At 41.9% G+C, this 21498-nt stretch overlaps 1 pseudogene; it reads right to left on the reverse strand.

Moving 5' to 3' along the window:
• Positions 1-19488, reverse strand: part of LOC115362161 (PDZ domain-containing protein 4-like) — a 55102-nt pseudogene extending 35614 nt beyond the window's left edge.
• Between the last annotated feature and the right edge of the window lie 2010 nt (positions 19489-21498).

Consider the following 21498-nt stretch of genomic DNA (forward strand, 5'->3'; position numbering starts at 1 on the left):
GGAGTCAGTGCTTTGCTCTGCCTGCTTCAAGGACGTTCTGTTTAAACACACTCACACACACACACACACACACACACACACACACACACACACACACACACACACACACACACACATCTCAATCAACAGTCCATAACTAGCTTACATACACAGGACACATTAACAGGAGTATTGCAGCTGCGGGCCTAATTGAGTGGATACAGGCTCCACTCATGAGACAATGTGATTAGAAACACCTGCTCTGAAATGAACATGGAGGTAATTATTTATGAGAACATGAACAATAGTCTCCACTGGTCTGAGTGTGTGTGTGTGTGTGTGTGTGTGTGTGTATGTGTGTGTGTAATAATACAGATACTGGATTCGTCTTTATTACTTTATTTGCCCAACTGTCACTCATCAAGCTAATACCTGCAGACAAACACGCAGGCACTCGTCAAACTAATGCATACGAACACACACCGGTACCTGCTACATTATAGATACCACACACTCACCCACCCACCCACACACACACACACACACACACACACACACAAACACACAAACAAACACACACAGCTGCAGATGTCAGTTTCCTTCTGGAGTGTGAAGTGACGACCTTGAGCCGCGGCCTGGGAGCACATTTTAAAAGACTGTTTAAAATTAAACTCCACACACACACACACACACACACACACACTCACACACACACACTCATACTTGCATGTGTGCATGCAGAGAAATGTGCACACTCCTGTACACACACACACACCTCTCTCTCTCTCTCATCCCCTCCTTTGTTTCAGATCTCATTGTTATGCATTACATGGCCTCTGCAGGCTGTCCTGCAGTGTGTGTGTGTGTGTGTGTGTGTGTGTGTGTGTGTGTTGGTGAACATAAGGGCTGAGCCGGTCAATACCCACTCAATAAACACAATCACTTATCAGCCCTATTGTGGTTATGACCTGGTCAAAGTGTTTCTGTGTGTGTGTGTGTGTGTGTGTGTGTGTTTTCCCCACCATTAAATAGGTTGACCTGACCTTTGCACCCTGCCAACTTGCATTTTTCAGGAAAACAATGGTATGTGTGTGTGTGTGTGTGTGTGTGTGTGCATTTATACCGCCTTTGACTGTGTGTGAATGTCCTATAGAGAATGACTTGTGTTGACGGGGATCCATTTGTAGATACAGAACGCGTGTAATGTGTGTTTTCATATAATTACATATATCTGCATCCATGTACGTGTTAAAGCAGCAGGTAAGCAGGTAAGTGGGCGGAGCTTTGTCGAAAATTTGAGCTCAAACGGCTCAAACACCCACCTGAGATTCAGCCCCACCATGCAAGCCCCGCCCACCCTCATGCACGTTCATGCACGCGCCTCTGATGTCGATGCAATGTGACGTTCAACAGGAGCAGGAACAGGTTACCACCCGCTCACTGCCAGGGTGCGGTTACAAGTGTGTGTTCATGTGTGTGTGTGTGTGTGTGTGTGTGTGTGTATGTGTGTGTGTATCATAATTTCTTTTTGTTGTGAAGCATTCTTTAACTACCGGAAAGCAATTAAGAGTGACTGTTATAATCTTTAGTGTAGCAGTAGCAGTGCTAATAGATGAAGAGATGAATGGATGCGACTTGCCAGAATTTTTAGAGATTCCCAGCATCAGAATTACTGTGTGTGTGTGTGTGTGTGTGTGTGTGTGTGGGTGTACGTGTGATAATTACAACACCCCTGCTGTGGCCCGGCTCATTAAAGCGGTGTGTATCAGCGCTAACGGAGACTATAACAATAACCGTCGAGTCTGAGCTCTGCCACATTAGCCTCGACTAAAATCACCACGAAGCGAGGCGTGAAATTAATAACTGCAGGGAGAAAAGAGCTGACGGTTCCCTTTTGTTCAGAGCGACTCCAGCACCTCCTCGGCCACAGTCTCACCTAACGGAGGTCGTGTTTTGTGTTTTTTTTTAGGTCTGGTTGAGTGGCCTGAGTCCCAGCAGAAAGCCCCACGCCGCCCATAACTCAGCCGGCGGCCTGAGCGCTCACAGTCGCATCAGTCAGCGAACTAACCGCCTGTGCTGCATGTCCACATGTGCAACTTAACAGGGTACAAGGCTTTTAAAAGGGCTGCAAGAAAATTATACAAACCAAAAATGAAAGAAATGAGGCGAAATTAAGCAATCAAAAAAGTCATGTTTTTTAAATGACCCGAAAATTAGAAAAAAAAAAAAGAAAGAAAAAAGAAATGAGCAAAAATTAAGCAACTAAAATAAGTGAAAAAGAATTGCTGACCTGTAACATAATTATAAATATGCCCCTAGTTTTTAAAAATATTTTTCTATTAATTTTGGATTTTTTGTGATATAGTGTGGGCCTGATAAAATGACTGGATTCTTATGTTAAAGTCTTGTTGCTTTAAACACGACGGAGTAACATTTGAACTGGCTTTGAGTTCAATTATTTATGTTTTGTGCGTTTCATTAATTTATTGTGCAACACACACCTGTGTCGGTTTCGCTTTGTGTTCAGAGTGTGTGTGTGTGTGTGTGTGTGTGTGTGTGTGTGTGAGCCTTCAGCGCGTTCACCCCCTGAGGTTTCATCGTGTTTCTCCTCCCCTCATCAACTATTTACTGGTTCCCATCAACACTTCCACTATCTATCACCCCGGACACACACACACACACACACACACACACACACACACACACACAGAAATAGTTGCACACTTTTCCTTGACATTTATCTCTTTCACCACACCTCTTCAGAATATGCACACACACACACACACACACACACACACACACACACAGAGGAGAGAAACATGGGATGAAGGATCCATTGTTCATTCCCAGCAAACCAAGTGGAGGTGCTGTGATAATACCAGAGAGAGAGAGAGAGAGAGAGAGAGAGAGAGAGAGAGAAAGAGAGCTGTGATGAAGGTTGAATCCAGACGGGGATAAAGGGTGAAACGAGCAGAAACTGGGACAAAATGGAAAAAGGAAAGGAACCTGAGAGAGAGAGAGACAGAGATAGAGAGATAGAGAGAGAGAGAGGGAGGGAGGGAGAGAGAGAGAGAAACTGGGGAATACAACAGGAAGAAGATGAGAGAAGAAGAGAGCGAGGCCTCCCTCTCTCTCTCTCTCTCTCTCTCTTCACCTCTCACCTCCGTCAATCTCCTGGACTCTCTGCGTCTAATGGAAGTCAAGCCGGGACTAAGTGTGTGTTGAGAGGGTTTTACAAACACACACACACACACACACACACACACATTCATGCACACATACATACACAATAGCGTGTGTGCACGCTTACATACATGCATACAAAAAATCAGACAAACACACAGCACGTGTATGTGGGCACACGGGGGGAGGGGAGGAGTGTGGGAGGGGGTGAATCGTGGATTTTATTTACTTATTTATTTATTATTGTGTCTTATCTCTCTCATTGCGTATGTGCATTCAGGACCAACATCTTTTAATTGCACAGTATTTATTGAATTTTTATCTAACATCACCATATTTTATTTTATTGTGTTAATTTTCAGGTACATTTTCTGCTCATTTTTATCATTTAATTAATTAACTAATTTATCCATTTATTTATTCATTTGTTCATTTATTTGCTAATTTTTAAGCACATCTTTTTTCAAACTAATGTTCCAGTGATTTTTTACTACTTGCCCTTCTTTCATGCCTTCAAAAGAAATATGAGTGAGTTTGCTCCGTTTCGAAGGGCTCGCTGCCTTGTTGGGGACGCACACAAACCAATCGCCAACGGCAGCAAATGGCTGAATAAATTGGAGCGGACTGCGCTGCGTTGCGTTGCACGCTTCCCATCCTGAAGTAAACACGGACGGATTTCATCAGGGGTGACGGATGGAGGATTTCATCAGGATTTCCAGACTTGCCGAGATCATGAATTGAGGTCCTTGAATTCTAAGCGGCTGCACCTCAGCCTGGCCGCCGGCGCCTGGTCCTCCTCTGTGCATTCAGCTGCCCATCACTCAGAGACATTTCTGTACTTTTTTATTTTTTTTGAACACCACACATTGCATGTAAATAATAACCACATAAATCATTAAAATTGCATATTATTATTGGCCTTGCGCTGCATAATAAGACGGGCACCGCCACTCGCCAGCGGATATTACAGGATGCATTCATACATGTTTTATTTCTCAGTCATATGCCTATTATGTAAATCCTGTAGCGCTTTAAAGACCCATCGCTCGCTCTGAGGCAGCTTTTAGATCCAAACAACACACACACATCACCGCTGGAACGTGCTTTAAGAAACACAGCACCATGAAAATGTGTTATTATTATTATTTTTTATATTATTATTATTATTATTATCTGAACCCTTATTTATCCTGGGAAGGGTTATTGAGCTATCCATGCTGTTTTCTAGCTTCACATTCACACACAGTCTGCCACTGGACATGTTTGGGGGTTCAGTGCCTTGCTCAACGGCCGCCTAGCAGCAGTTTCTGAGAAGGACTTGAGTGTTTCTAACATGTTTCCACAGGGATTCAAACCTGCAACCTTCCTGTCGCAAGCCTGATCCTGTGACCTGCAGTCCAGGCTGCACTGCAGCGTTGTGTTTCTTTTTTACATTTCTTTTTTCTTTTCTTTTTTTAAAAACCAGATGAAAGCTGCAGTGCTGAAACAATTAGTTGATTGATTGGCTGATCAACGAGAAAATGAGTCGATTTTTTTATTTATTATTTTTTTTTTTTTTTAGTTATTGAGTCATTTATAAAGTAAAAATATGATCTGATTCCAGCTTCGCTCACATCACTACAGGTGTGTTTCCACTGCATGTCACCGTTCACTTTGACTCGGCACTTTTGGCACCAGGTACTTTTCTATATTTCATTCCCCACAGCAGATTGAACCCCCTCAGCATAGCTGGTCGTCATAGAAACGGCATGCGAAGCTGCTGTGACGTCATCTTCAGCGTGAAGGGCCTGTTTCGCCAGGTTTGCCTGTGACGACACGATGTGGTGTGTTATTTCTGGAAGTTGCCGTTGTCAGTAACTGCGGCTGCTATATCAGCCTGGCTCTTGACGGGACGTCCCGTGATGCAAAGCGATGATGCAGTCACGATTTTCTCAGCGGTCTGCAGTGTTTTCACGTCATATTTTAGCATCGACTCAGCTCAAAAGATGTCATACTAAAAAAAGTACCAGGTGCCAGGTGCTATCCATGACTTCTGCCCGATGGAAAACCAAGTCGAGTCAAGCTGAGTTGAGCTGCACGGTGTGATGGAAAAGAGACTTAAGACCCATTCAAATCTTTATCAAATTAATACTTTGGGTTTTTTTGGCTGCTGGTCAGACTGAGGAGGACATCTGAAAACATCACTTTGGGCTCTGGTCACTTCCCATCACTGTTTTTCAAAATGTAATGGCTAAATTATGGACTTAGTCAAAAAAAAAAAAAAAAAAGTATTGCTACCAACTTGGCTAGGGCTCCCTTAAATCTCAATGGGACTCACCTGGGTTAGTGACCAAAAAATCTGAGATTTTCACATGACAGATACAATATTATATGTTTTATTCCAAGACACTATATTTATATTAAAAAAAAAAAAAAAATCTAGTCAATCAAGTTTTAAAAAGAGTGATCATTTTGCTTACCAACTTGAGGTCGTTACTCAAAAAAAGTAATGTATTTGATATTACTAGTGACTAGTTAGGCATCACTTTATTTAATTCCTCCTTGTGGAAAGTAATTATTTCCACTACTCGTTACATCACTTATGTTACTCAGAAACATGACCTGAGCTGCACTGTCACGTAACTGCCAGTTAACAAAAAGGCACGAATTCCTGTCTTAATATGAAGGACAGATACAAGATATTTCTTTCTGCTCTTTAATAAAGTGACAGCACAGTAACAGTCTGATGTCTGATGTGCTGTGGAGAGCTGTTTCCGCACTTTCCTCTCCGTTTAAACAAATTCTCAGTAACGTGCACATCTCCACCGCTCAGAAGCTGCAGATTGCTTGGCTGATTTGTTCTCTCTGCCACACGAACTCTGGCCACAGTGAGGAGACGACTGGTCAGAGGTCAGAGGTCAGAGGTCAGGCGACTGCTGCGCGAGCATGAAGACACGTTGGACTGTTTTCTTCTATCAGAGAATTGAAGAACACAGCTGTTTGATTTGTAACTGCAATGTGATCACTGACTTTAGGAGCAGTAGCATGTTACATGACGGTGTGATAACAGTAACGTGTTAATCCCCAACACTGGTCATAAACTTGGGATTATGACGTTGTATCTGACTTAATCTATACATTGATCCACATCACTCTCGTCTTATCCGTATGTACATTATCTTTTAATATTAGTTTATTCATCTTTGGCGTTTTCTCCTTGAAAGAGAACATTCCGAGGTTAAATATAAAGAAAGAAAAAGATCAGATCAGATCTTTGATGCACACAGACACATCCTCATAACTCACAGCTCCCGGCTAGGATTTTTTTTTTGTTCGTTTTTTTGTAAAAGCCAGAAAGGATCTCTTACTTTCATAAATCTCCACCGTCTGTTTGAGAGATATATCCATACGTTAATAAAGCGGTGCGCTGACACATATTGCGGCTCTCCGAGTTAAGATTCAAACGGCATGAAAAGCAGAATACTAATACATACATCGCCTCGCCTCTTGTGGTTTTAAGATTCGTAAGTGCCTGGCAAACAGAATACTAATCCATTTCCCCATTTCCCCCTCGGGTTAGTTTAGTTATATCTCTGACACGCCTAATGATCCGAGCCGCCGTCACGGATAATGGAGTTTGACTGCGTCCCGTAAAGAATCATTCTCATGCAAATGTTTGCTTGGAGATCATATTTGTGGTTGCATTTTCCTTCTCTCTCTCTCTCTCTCTATTTCCTGTGTCTTTCTCTGATATGTCTGTTAAAGCAAAACAATATCTCTCTCTCTGTTCAATCGCATATAATTCAGTGCTCCATTGTCTACACATCGCCTAAACAGAGATTAACCAAATGACTTATATTCCCTGCAGGACAGAGCACTGGGGCTTATTTCCCTTTAATGTGTGACAGCGCTCGCAATTTTTGCATGCACGGAGGCTGCTTGCAACATAAATAAGGAACGTGTGGAGGAGCGGGGAGGCTGCTGAATCGTAAATTTACTCATTTTGTGAGAGCACCTCGTACGACGGCGCAGCAGGGTCACTGTGGGGAAAGATGAAATGACACAGCCGGGGGACGAGGGGTAATATCCCCAGAATAAAACTTTGAATTTTTGAGATTAAAGTCGTGAATTCACAAGAGCATGACTCGGATATCCTCTGAGATTAAGGTGGTAAATTTGCAGGACAAAAACTCACAAATTTACGAGAATAAAACTCAGAAATTAGAGATTAAAGCTGTAAATTTATTGGAAAAAACCTCTAAAATGTATGAGGAAGAGTTTTCATGGTTTCTTGGTATATTACCTCCCCTCGCTTGGCCTCACTTTTTTTTTCTCCCCACAGTGACCCTGGGAGGATAAAGACCAACTTTACTGGTCGACCAACGCGTTTCGGCTTTTGGCCTTCATCATAAAACACGTCACAAACAACATTTTAACAGTCCACCCACCCGTAAAAACACCCAAATTCAAGAAAAGCACATCCGCAGAGCGCAGGAAGGGCCACAAGAGACATCTTAAAAATGCATCATGAAAAAATTAACATAAGAAATTAACAAAATATTATCATAAAAACGGTACATAACCACTAGAGCGATATCGAAGGACAGCCACAAAAACTCATTAAGAGAGCGGTCCTCATTCCTGCCCCCCGGAAATAAAAGCTGAAATGAGAAATCCAAAAACGCTGCTCTCGTTTTCTGGAGCTAATTGATGTTGCCACCTGTTTGGCTGAGCTCCATCCCTTCTCTTTCTCTGCCTATGAAAAAAAAACAAAAAAAACAAGATGAAATGTGATTTTGCTCTTCATAGAAATGGACTGGGTACAGCAGTCCTATTGATGGAGCTCCTGTGTTCAGCGATATGAGAACCAGACGTCATAATTAAGTCAATTTAATGTAATTTAATATGCAAAATTACATTGGAAAAAAAATTGCACTTAATCATTTCACTTGTTTCATGATTTTGATATCCGATCCCCAGTGTGCTGTAAATATTGAGCACTTTGCTGAATTGCATGTTATTGATACGTGTTAGCAGTGTAGTTGTAGTTTTTAGGAGCCACAGCTGATTACCGAAAAGCAAACGAGCGAGTTGTGATTCCCTCCCAGGGGTCCTTTGCTCTCCGTCTGCCGGCGTTGAGCCTAACGAGCTGAGATCTCATCAGCGCTAATGTGTTTGTGACGGCTCCGAAAGAGCTGGGTTCCTTAAAGAATAATATGCAAATAATCTGTCGCAGCATCATAACCTCACAGAGCGGATTGATTCTTTTTTTTTTTTTTTTTGTATGTCTGATGTTCGTTTATTCAGTCCTTTTAGTCTCCTGTGCTGCGGTTGCACTGCAGCTCGTCAGTCTCGGCTGTGAACGGCTGCTCGAATCTGATATCTTCCTCTTCTTTTTTTTTCTTTTTTTTTGTGCATCCCAAGATGCATCCCATAATAATATGAAGAGGCAGTGATGTGGAAATGGCGCTTGGCAGGGGGACGATAACAAAAGAGATTGCATCTGTTTTGGTCACAGTGTGTGCCAGACTGAATTGCCTTATTTCGCTTTCTCACCGCAGCGTAAACTGAGCGTGGCATTGTGGGATTGATCGGAAGGGGCAAAACTGTAAGGTCCCCTGTTGACGGTGACAGAACGCAGGCAAAAAAAAAAAAAAAAAAAACGTCAAAGCGTCATGATTCGTGTCACAGAGACGTGAAAAATGCAGGGTTTCATGACAGAGCGGGGGGGTCAAATACAAGGACTTTCCTGTGAGTTCAGATCCAAGTCCAAGGAAAACCGGAATTTGTTTTCAACACGTTTTCAAACAAGTATTTTATCCAACGGTTACCTAATGATTATCTGACAAGCCAACATTCGTGCATGTGCAAACGTTCCTCTTGACCTGATAGCAGCTGAGTGTCGCTGTGTCGCCTCGGCAACGCAAAACGTGACATGGACCAGCGGGTGGATTCCACGCTTTGGCGTACTAACAGGTTACTGTGAAATATTCACTGAAGTACATCCACACCTTCAGTCTGCTCTGGTTTGAAGCCGGGCTCTGAGGCCAGTCCTGTTCAGTGTGGTTTACTGTAGTTATGTTTTATCTGGTTTTGTTTTATTTTGTTGTTTATTTCAGACGAGTTTGCTGCTCACACAGAGGAGGGTTGACGTTTGTTCAGTTTTAATTCCTTAAAAGAGCCGAACGCTGACGCTCTGCTCTGTTATAATGTTTTGTCTTATAATGCCTCTCTTTCATCTCGCTTGATCTCTCTTTCTCTCTCTCTCCTCTCTCTCTCTCTTTCTCTCTTGCTCTCAAAGCAAAGATGTTTTTGGATGCAGCAGGTGGGATTCCCTGTGTGTATTATGCATCTGAGCTCCACTGGTCTGTGTGAGTGAGTGTGTGTGTGTGTGTGTGTGTGTGTGTGTGTATGTGTGTGAGCAAGTGAGAGAAACAATGTGTGTCTGTAAGTCTCTGAACGCCTACATATGTGTGTGTGTGTGTGTGTGTGTGTGTGTGTGTGTGTGTGTGTGTGTGTGTGTGTTTGCACGTGCGTGTGTGTCCGCGTGTGTGTTTACACGTGCGTGTTTGCGTGCTCATTACAGCGGCTCTGTCAACGGCAGTGTGAGAAAGCATAAATATGGCTTCCCTAATGACCTCAGTTGCCGCGGCAACAGCATCCCGTTGAGACAAATCTGACAGCAAACTGAAGGGAGAGAGAATCGTGTGTGTGTGTGTGTGTCCACGCATGCATAGCTGTGTGTGTGTGTGTGTGTGTGTGTGTGTGTGTGTGTGTGTGTGTGTAAAGAAAGTTGGACATATACTTGAATATACGTGTGTGCCTCAGGGCTCGCTCTACTGTACGACTGAGTTGCATGTGTGTGTGCATGTGTGCGCTTATGTGTGTGTGTGTGTGTGTTTCCTGATGGCCAGGCAAGGCTGGGCAGCGAGAAAATCGAATCAAACAAATTAAGCCTTGACATCTGCCAGCTTCAACACTCTCCCACATCCCTCTGAGCACGCACACACACACACACACACACACACACACACACACACACACCTCACGCCTCTACAGCTATGGCAAGCCCTGAGGGACAAATGCAACCGTTTGATTCGCCCAGTTTGATTCTCGTCTTTTGATTTACACTTCAAATGCTGCGATTTTCTCTGCCTCCAACAGGCGTTTAGCTCCTGCGAGGCGGATCTGAAGGTCGACCTGTTCGATCCGAGCCGCAGCCGCTCGCCGTCAAACCGAGAGGAGCTGCCGAGCGCCGAGGAATCTGCCAGGATTAAGCAGCAGTCACACCTCCAAACACGTCTCCTCTGGCTCCCTCTCAGTGAAAACCGCCATGAGCGACGAATAAACCCACGTTCACCTCCAGCGGGCTGCTCGTCCAGAGGGCCGGCTCTGTTTAGTGACACGAAACAAAGTTGTCGAGAAAGTTGTTGAGCTTTCAGCGCTCTTTCATGGCCAGGCGGATGAACTCTGTTTGTTCTGCGTGTAGAAGCTGCTGCTGGAGGTCGATATTCACGAGCAAAACCCAAGATGGAGGAGGCGGCAACTCGAGCTGAGCCACATTCACCAGTTTTATCCACAAAACACAAAATCTGTCTTGTCTTGTTAGGACTTTAACCCTTTGAGACCTGAGCATATTAATCTGATTGCTTTCCAAAACACAGAAAAAAAAGGCAAGGAGCAACTTAACAAGAAAATCAGCAAGAAATTATTAAAAAAAAAAAAAAAAAGGTGCAAGAAAATGATGTGAAAATTTGAATGAAAAAGAAAAAAAAATGTCCTGAAAATTTGCCAAAGGAAAGAAAAGAATTTTTCCCTTTTCACATTATTTTGAATATGTAATTATACTATATTTATATAGTACACTTTCCCTAGTTTTTTGCCAATTTTCTAACTTCTAATTTTCTTTTTTCTTTTTTCAATTGTCGGGCCCTTTTCTTTCTTTTTCCATTGCTTTCTTTTCTTTCTTTTGTATTTATTTTTATTTATTGTTGATATTATTGTTGTTGTTTTTGTTCTTCTTCTTCTTCAAGATGATTTCTTGCTACATTTAGGTAGTTTCTTTCAAGGTTGTTCATAGCCTTTTTTCCCATGTCTTTTATCTTCTCTTTTCTTTTCTTTTTTTCTTTTTTTCTTTTTTTTTTTTTGAGAGAGAAGTCATGCCAGTTCCCTCCCAGGCTTCAGAGGGTTAAATGGGAGCGAGAGGCCTTTCACGAGTGTTTAGATCAGACATCGATCCGGGTTTCAAAGGGTGAAAAAGCTCGCTGTGAAACCTCACAACATCCGATCCCGCTCCTCCTCTTTTTCTCCGACGGGCGGGAAAGACGTGCTGCTGAAAAACGAGTGGGGAGCCAGTAATGTAATAACTGTGGGGGAATTTAACACCTTGTCAGATTGGGATTAAGATTTCTCCCTCCAAATGGGCGAGAAACCTGCCGTCTGGTGAAAACCTTGTATCTCCGAAACGTCAGGAAAAACAGAGCTGTCTGATAATCAGCTGGAACGCTTTCTGGCCACTTACATTTCCTTAAAATATGTTACTTTCTGCTACAGAAAACATGTTTTATGTGCACGTTGTGTTTTTATTATTGTGTGTTGTGATTTACTGTGACGTGTTTTAAATCGTGAAGCTGAAGGCAAATTTCCACGTCTAAGACAATAAAGATTATCTATCTAATGTTTTATTACTTATTTATTTCTATTTATTTACTGCAGTACATCTGCTGCGTCTCTCCCAGTACTTAAAAATTAAAGGATTTATTTATTATTCATTTATCTTGTGTTCAAGCTGATTTATGGATGTTTAAGAATAGAATAGAATAGAATAGAATAGAATAGAGTCTGACTGTGTAGAGCGGGATTGAAAAAAGCAGAACAGAACAATAACGGACAAAAAAAATTAGAAACGATTCAAATTGGAGTTGATTTAAAATTAATTTGCTGTCATGAGTGTGTGTGTGTGTGTGTGTGTGAGCTGCAGGGTGCTTATCCCCTCCTCCTCCTCAAATCTCAAGAGGTCATCAGAATCCATTACAGACCTCATTAATCACACACACACACACACACACACACACACTCAAACACACACACACACACACACAAACACACACACACACACACACACACACACACATAAATAAATGCATGCTGATAGTGACTCTCTCATTCACAGCCAAGGTGAGAGGGGACATTCGCTCTGTGTGTGTGTGTGTGGTTGTGTGCATGCGCCTGTGTGTGTGTACGTGCATCTTGAGACACTCTGGCAGGATGAGTGAGACAGTAACTGTTGCTAGGGGAGAGGTAACCATCTGTGAGCGCTGCCCTGAGCAGTGTGTGTGTGTGTGTGTGTGCCAAGAACAAAGAGTGTGTGAGGCCTCCCAGCTCTCAGATCCTCAGTCTGATGAAGCTCGATGTTTAAAAGCGAATGCTGGCGTGAGAAACACCAAGATATGAACTAAATTCACAGGATTTTTTGTGTCTGCAGTGTGAGCTCACTGGTTACAGTTAACTTCCCAGAATGCATTGTGTCATATCAGACTGTATGATTTTAAACGGTTGTGACGGCAACCAGCAGCATTGTGTTTGTATGTGTGTGTGTGTGTGTGTGTGTCTAGGTGCTTGTGTGTGCCGCTGAATGTGAGGCTTTTACTAAACAACCTGTAAACCCTCAGCCTTGGGTAATAATGTGAAGCTTAGAACTGAACACACACACACACGCACACGCATATGCACACACACACACACACACACACACACACACACACACACACACATACAAACACACGCACACTTTCAAAGTTCACTGGTAAATCAAGGAAAGAGAAAGTGTTTGTAGGAGAAAAGAAGTGTGTGTGTGTGTGTGTGTTCATAAGAATGAGAGAGAGTGTCTATAAGCAAGAAAAAGGAGGGAAAACGAGATGTCGATGTGTATTCATGTGTAACACAGAGAGAGAAAGGATTGTGTGTGTGTGTGTGTGTGTGTGTGTGTGTGTGTGTAAATGGGTTCATATATTTGTCATACAAACATTCATAACAGAGGGAGAGGAACAGACCACATTACATTCATGCATCCAGCCCGTCTCACGCTGGGAATTTTCTGAATACAAATCAGACAAAACAGTGGAAACAGGAAGCCGTTTCAGATTACAAAATAAAAGCCTCTTTACACCAAGTCACGAAAAAACAAACCCAACACGATTTTAAAATGCAACAAGTCATTTCTGTGACCTCCTTCACACAGAGTCAAAACCATGAAGGACTGTCTTTTTTTTTCTACTGTTTTGTTTGTTTGTTTGTTTGTTTTGTTTTGTTTTTTAATTGGCCTCCAAAAGAAAACTAAAACTAAAGCCGTAGCAGCTACAAACAATCAGAACAAAGAACTAACGTGGCAACCAGCTGCTGACAAAATGTGATGCCAGGACAGAGTTTCCACTGGAAAGCTGAACTGGGTTGTAGTTTCTGTCTTGTTAGTTTGTGTGTTTAGTCGTGGAAAAAGTCCACTACACTTGACCGACACACACACACACACACACACACACACACGGGCCACTTCCTCACTCTTATTTAAGCAACTTTTTCTGAGAATGAAGAAATCTTCGGCATCACACTTGCTGAGAATAGTTTTGCTGTGAAAAAATTCATTGTGCATAATTTATACTGTCGTGCCGTTTATTTGCTCTTGAAACGACGAATGAACGGCTTTATTTGTTTGATACTTGCGTTTCATGTCCATCCAAGTTTGGAAAAGCTAAAAACGGAATGTCCCCCTTACATGACAGTCAGGAAAAAGGATGGGACTTTTACTTCCACAAGCCTGACTGCCCAAAATAAGTTGGCCTGCTTCACAACAAGTTTTCTGCTGGGAGGGAAGTTTGACTCGAGTTAACCAGGATCAAAACCTAATTACAATTCATGTCAACAGAATGAAATCTGAGTTTCTGGGTTCATGCTCCTTTCACAAAATTTTTGGTGCGTGAGAGAGAGATAGGGAGAGAGAGCAGGTGTATCATGGAGAAATGGAAAGAGAATATGTAAGCGTGTGTGTGTGTGTGTGTGTGTGTGTGTGTGTGTGTGTGTGTTTTATGTATGAGGTCGTGCCTGCAGCTCTTCCATAAACATGGCCAGTCGGAGGTTTAATACATTCCCACAACGCTCGCTGAATTTTATGACACATCTGAGCTCTTTCAGCCTGTTTGAAAATCAGCTGCAGCAACCACAGAGACTTATTTATTATTTTAATACAATCCATTTTTTAAAGCTTTATTTATTCACGACACACTGACCGAGCTCCCTGCCCTTTTTCCCATGATGTCCTGCTTCAGATTCACACAGCTCAGTACGTCCATGTACAACAGAACCGAACAGAATGGTTGGAGTGATGGGCTCAGAGCTGGGGGATCTGGTTGAAATCAATATCCCGCTCATCAATAATGCAATCATACAGCAATAATACAGAAGTCATGTTGGATTTTGTAGAAAAATGTTGGTTCTTGGATCCAGAAAATTTCTTCTCAGTAATGGCATTTATCTGTTTTCGCAGATGACCTCTTCACACAGACGGGTGACAAATTAAAGGGAGAGCCAACGGAAAGTGGCTGAACAGCCTCAGTCTCCTTCACGTAGATTCTCAAAGTCCAAGATTTACCATGAACGTACTGATGTTGGTCCAAAAGATGAACATTACAAAAGACAAACCTTAAAGATTTTGTCTTACCAAATTTTCATTTTTTGCTTTATTTCTTTTTTTCATACTTGCTCAGTTTTGTCATTTATTTCAATTTGCTCATAACGTTTTTCCCGTTTTTGAAAGATGTCAAGTGCATTCCCTCAGGTTTCAAAGGGTTAAATGCTTGTGAGAGGCATTTAATCACAAGATATCTGATGTCAATCCAGCGTCACCAATCTGACTTAGAAATCTATTATTTTAACAATTAAAAATACATTTTGCTTTGTTTGCTTTTCAAAGACATCAAGTGAATTTGCTCAGGTTCCAAAGGGTTAACTGTCTTTCAAAAAGCAGAGGAGCTTTTTGGTTGTGGTGGCCCTGTATCCTTCACCATAATTTGGACAAATGGGCGAGTCCATCAAGAGATCGGAACCTTAACCCGACAGTGATGCTGTGCAGCAGCAGCAGGGGAGTGTTCAGCACCAAGAACAGCTCCACTGTGTTCAGCATCAGAAACACTGTCCGATTATATGAGGCTGTTGTTCAGCACAACGGACAGCTCCACTATGTTTAACCTGATTATATGAAGCTGCTGTTCAGCACCACGGACAGCGGCCACTGTGTTCTTCATCAGAGACAGCCTGATAATGTGAGGCTGCTGTTCAGCACCACAGACAGCTCCAGCAGCCTCCACAACACATCACATGCTCCTGTTACTCCTACACAAGATTCATACATACATACATGAGATTTTTCAACAATTTCTGCTGGACAATATTTTATATGGATAAAGTCTGAGAGCATTCTTGTTGTCACATGTGGGGTTTAGTTCAGTGGTTCCCAGCTGGTGGGTCATGGTCCTAAAGTGGACCTGCAGGACAATGTAGTTGTATTGTATTTTTTCACAGGGTGAACAGTACATGAAATACTGATTTACTCTTAAGTTCACCTTTGACTCGATGATCAGGGAAAATGTTGATCCTGAGGCTGAGCCAGGTGAGAACGTCTGGTTTGGATCTAAACTCAGATGTAAAGAACCCCAGGTCATCTCCTGCAGTCCTGCTCCGAGGCTCTGAGGCTCTGTCACTTTACTCGAGTATGTCCATCTAGTGAGACTTTCTACTTTCTACATTCTACATCTCTCTACAGAGAGAGATCTTGCATTTGTTCCTGCTCTGCATTTATTCGACAGCTGGAGTTACTTGTTACTGAGCAGAGGAAGATTTTCCACTCAAAACATCAAATGTTTCTGAAGGTTATCAGTCCTGTAAAGTGGCAGGGAGGAGGGAAACCTCTGAACAGTACTCCTCGTCTTGCTGGGGACCTCATGGAGGTCCTCAGACCACAATTTGGGAACCAATGCTTTGCAGTGAGGTAATGCAGCAGCTCTGTGTTTGAACATCAGATAGCAACAGGGGAAAGACTTCGACTATCAACTTTATAATGACTTGAAAATAATAATTCTTCATTTACTTTAATTTAACACCTGATACATGACTCACTACAGTTGTTTACTGCTAACTGCTTCTTGGTCAGTATGGAGCAAGAAAACCCATAATGAGCTAGTCCATCAGCAAACTTCCTACAGTATTTCCTCGTTTCCTTGTGATTTCTGAGTTGAGTGTGAGAAACTACACTCTGTCTGCTGCCAACCAGTTGACAGCCAAAGAAGGAAATGGAAAAAAATCCCCCCAAAACACTAGATAGCATCTCATTTCAGCCTACTATGACTCTGAAAAGTTTGTATTTTAAACACAAATCATGAAAAAAAATGCCCGCAGCACACATTGCAAACTGACTGGAAGAAACTCACAGAAGTAAACAGACTACAACTGTAAATGACAATGGCTGGTGTTTTCCTTCATTGTGAATTGAAGCGTTGCACATTTGTACACACATACACACACACACACACACACTCAGATCCAGTGTTTTACATTTCCATGAGCACATGGGCAGTGTGAGATGGATTTGTGATTTAAAGAGTCCTCTGTGTGACTTTCACCCTCTGCTGAACAAGGAACGCATCCGGATAAAACTGTGACCTTTAGAGAAGTAACTAGTCCAACCTGAGATGATGAATGGCTGCAGCATTCTCTCTCTCTCTCTCTCTCTCTCTCTCTCTCTCTCTCTCTCTCTCTCCCTCTCTCTCTCTCTCTCTCTCAGTCTCTCTCTCTCTCCCTCACACACACACACACACACACACACACACAAACATACACACACACAATCACTCGTTCATATGCCACTTCCTTCCTCTTCCAATCACACACACAAATTAATTCGCATTTACTTCCTGTCTTTGGAGCAAACATCTCTCTCTCTCTCTCTCTCTCTCTCTCTCTCTCTCTCTCTCTCTCTCTCTCTCTCTCTCTCTCATTCACTCTCTCTCGCTCTCTCTCGCTCTCGCTCTCTCTCAATTCCATTCAATTCAAATGGCCTGGGAAACACACCTTTATATTGCCAAAGCAGTGTGTGAAACAAAAACAAACATCAAAAAGTGTACATTAAACAGAGGAACTGCTGTTAGAAATATATACAAATAAGTAAGAAAAAATAAAAAAGATTTTTATGTATATAAATACAAATATGTGGGAAATATACAAACACTGAAACCTTTTTTTAAGAATATATTTAAAGATATGTATGAATTTTCAGTCTCTCTCTCTCTCTCACAAAAAAACATTTTATGTCAACTACACATGTATTTTGTTGTTGATCTTTGTTCTTTTTTGCACCATATGCTGTTCATTTCTCTTCATTTTCATTTTGAATTGCAGTTATTTAACACTGTGACCTACTCTTCATTGTACTGCTGTGCATGAAACGTGCTCTATAAAAAAAAAAAAAAAATTAAATCCTTTTATTCTTTAATTTGATTCTGAAGTTCATTTCTCTGAGCCATGCCGCAGGTCAGAGTGCTTTTACATCCAAAATCAAAACTCTTAGGTTCATTTATTTCAATTACTTTACAGCGTGCTATTTTATTTCACCATTTTTATAGTTATTTCCAGTTTTTATCTACTTTTAATTGCACTACATATTTGTTTATCGTATTTTGTTTATTACTGTATTCTAATTTATCTCCTCTCTCTTCTCTTTGTCTTGTTATCTGTCTCTTAATTCTTCCAAACAGCGAGGTTAACAGTGATTGTGATGGTGGAATTTTTGTTTGAAATAATAACTTTTCAAACATTTTATCAAAATATTCATTTCCTCCCCACTCTGTCCCTGACTGCTCTAATGCAGCCGTGATCCATTTCCATCAATGGGAAATCCAAGCCCCGCCCACACCGTTTGACTGAAAGCTGATCTTTTGGAAACACCACAGCAGTGAGAGTTTAGCAATAAAGACGGGTTGGTGGAGGTTTGGTGAATTTGTTTGTATTTTACTGGAGAGTAAAGGAATAGTTCACTCTAAAATAACATGACAGAAGTCTGCTGGTCGTCTTCTGAGGGGACAAAGAAAGTGTGATCATATAACAACAGTTTTGATCTCCCTCCACCAGCTTCCTGTCAGGTTCAGGGTTGAATTTAAGACCTTAATGTTTGTTTTTAAGGTTTTAAATACACTTGCACCAACTCATTTCTATGATCTGTTGCATCAGGTGATGCAGCCGGTTGCTCCTGGATGTTCCCAGATCAAGGAGCAAAAGTCGAGGCGGCTGAGCATTTGCAGCGGCTGCCAACAGTTCATGGAATAACTTTTCATGTCGGAGCTGTCCAGAGCCTGGAAACCTTCAAGTGTTTATTAAACAGAGCTACACAACTCACATTCTTCTAGCATTCTGCCACTTTTTAATTTATCTTTTATTTATTTATTCCTATATGTTTTATAGTTTGCATTTGTTTTGCCATGGTTTGTTGAGCCTGTACAGCACTTTGGTCAGCTGAGGCTGTTTTAAATGCGCTATATAAATAAGTTGACATTACATTTGACTTCGGCTCTTTACTAAAGGCTGCAGTGTGACCAGATTATTGTCGGTGAGAAAAAAGTGGCAAATAATGGGGAAAATATTGGACTTTTGGATCCACACTAATCATTTGTGAAAAAAAAAAAAACTCAGATTATGTTGTATGACCTGTTTGGAGACATTTTATGAACACTTTCAGGTTTGAAACTTGCATCTGACCACTCGCCAAACGTGGCTAGATTGTTAGTATGTCAGATAAACAGGAGCAATTTACCATTTGACATTTTGTTGTGTAGAAATCAGGCTTCCGTAAAACATCCCTAAATGTGCATGCAAGTTCATCCAGTTACAGCGATCATAGAGAAAAAAATTCCACTCCCACAAATCCTGGCATTCATTATCCTGCTCTGACTGCAGTCTGCTTTTATCACCGTTTCACCGTTTCAGCGCAACTATAGATTTTTTGTACTTTGTAATCTCATTTTCAGCAAGCCGGTGCTGTTGCTAGGAAGATGTGCAGTTCTGAAATCATCATAATTCTGCACAGTAGGACTTTGTTACTAAGATCTTTGTTTAAAGAAGATAACTCTTGGATCAGATACCACCCCATCCCTAAAAGATAAAGACTGAATTTCTATTTTTGGGTGAACTATGCCTTTAAAATAAATAAACAAATGTAAAGAGTTTCTCACAGAAGTGGTTTCCTACCTGGAACATGACCCGGTACTGCTCCTCCGGCCGGTTCACCACACACATGTTGCAGCCCATGGTGGCTCCCAGCGTTTGTCACTCCTCCTCTCGTCTCGCTCTGCTTTCTTCTCGTCTTTTTTTCCTCCCTCTCTCCCTCTCTCTCTCTCTCCTCTGTCTGTGAGTCCTTCAGGACCCACAGCAGCAGCTGCAGCTCAGTATTGATAATCCACTGCCTCTGCCTCGCCTTTATTTCCCTCTGACCTTCTCTTTATCTCCTTCCTTTATCTCCTTCCTTTCACCGATGTCCTCAGAAGGAGCCGGGCTGTGTCCTTCCTCTCTCTTTTCTCTTTCAGTTTTCCTTTGTATTCCACTTTTTGCACAAACTGGTGTTTATCAAGGTTGGACACCAGACACTGAAGTGGGCTGTGAGACAGAAAAAAGACCAAAGTTCTCCACGCTTTGGGCACTGCAAGATAAAGATCCAATATGAGAAGAATTTCTTGGAGAAAAGATTTCTTTGTGAAAATTGTAAATCCTTTTTGTTTGTTTGTTTTTTCTATTTCTATTTCTTCTTCTTGGCTGTGAACTGTTTCTCCAAGTCACGTAGAAACTCGACTCCTTTTTCACAAATTCTGTCCTAAAATCCTACCCAGTTTATTTATTACAGAGTAAATAGTTCTCCATATCACAGAAATATGTCTATGAAAATTGCTGGAAGTTCCACCGAGACTTCAGGCAGGTTCCTTTGTGGTTTCCTCTGCTTTGCACAAAGATATAGAGAGATATAGAAGGGACTGTTGTCTGCAAAGCAGTCTGTGTAGAAACGAAGGTAGTTTTGTTTATATAAAAGATCCAGTGAGATTTAAAGTCAGTTCCTCAGCCTTTTCTTTGTTTTTTCAAACAGTTTCTTACAAGTATTCGGCTGAGTTAAGGTACCGTAGTCTTTTTTCTCCCACACAGATGGAAAATCCCCACAGAAAATGAGGGCGGGTTATGTAAAGCCACAGCAGAAAAAACTCAGCTGTGCTGTGTAGAGATGAACACCTGTTTCTCTGCTGTTATCACTTGTTCATCTCAGTCTTTTCCACAGATGCAGAAGATCTTGTTGTCAAGTTTAGCTTCACCAGCTCCTCAACAAAGAAATATCACTTAGAAAAGCAAACACTTCAAATAAAAAGGCAACTTCAGTTCATTCCTCACGTCTTTCAGTCTCTCCTCCAAAAAGAAAAAACCCTCTTCTGTGTCTCTTAATAGTTTTGTGTTCATGGACAAAACAGCGAGGAAACTGTGGTACAAAAGAGTAAGAAAAAAAAAACAGCAGAGGACAGGATATTGTGTGTTTCTTTGTTTAATGTAAAATAATGTGCTGTGTTTTTCTAAGAAAATCCTTACAGTAAACAGCTTTTATCCTCCGTCCTCGGGGCGGCGGGAGGCCAGTCACCATGTCTTTTAATCATCGTAAAAATTAATTTTCAGGCCTATTTGCCAGATTGTTTCTTCCCTGGGGGGCAGATGGGGGGGTCGAGGGGGGGTGTGGAGTCTCAAGTTGGCACTTCAAACTGTTCTGCATACAGACAAACAATTAATTTGGCGCTCCTGCGTGGGCTTCTGGATGATTCCTGGTGAATTTTCCTCGATGATGGGGAGATGAAGGTGAGGCAGGAGGAGTGTGATGGTCTCTGGGGAGTGGGGTGTGTGTGTGCGTGGATGTGTGTGTGTGTGTGTGTGTGTGTGTGTGTGTGTGTGTGTGTGTCTGTGAAAGAGAGAGGGGGTTGGTTTCCTCAATGCACAGCCTCGCCCCGCATGTGTTTCATCAAGTTCCGCCTACACTCCGCTCCCACTGACATTTATTTGTGTGTGTGTGTGTGTGTGTGTGTGTGTGTGTGTTTCTGTCTTTCTTTTCTTTTCTTTTTCCTTTGTGTGCAGTTACACAAGCATGTGGGTCCAAATTTGAGTGTGTGTGTGTGTGTGTGTGTGTGTATGTGTGTTTTTTGTATGGTGTTGCACAACTGTCTCTGAGTAATCAGTCAAATCAGTGTGGGCTGGTGTCTTTCACTGTTGACAGTCTTTTTCAGCAAACACACACAC

Source organism: Myripristis murdjan, chromosome 7, assembly GCF_902150065.1.
Source record: "Myripristis murdjan chromosome 7, fMyrMur1.1, whole genome shotgun sequence".
NCBI classification, from domain to species: domain Eukaryota; kingdom Metazoa; phylum Chordata; class Actinopteri; order Holocentriformes; family Holocentridae; genus Myripristis; species Myripristis murdjan.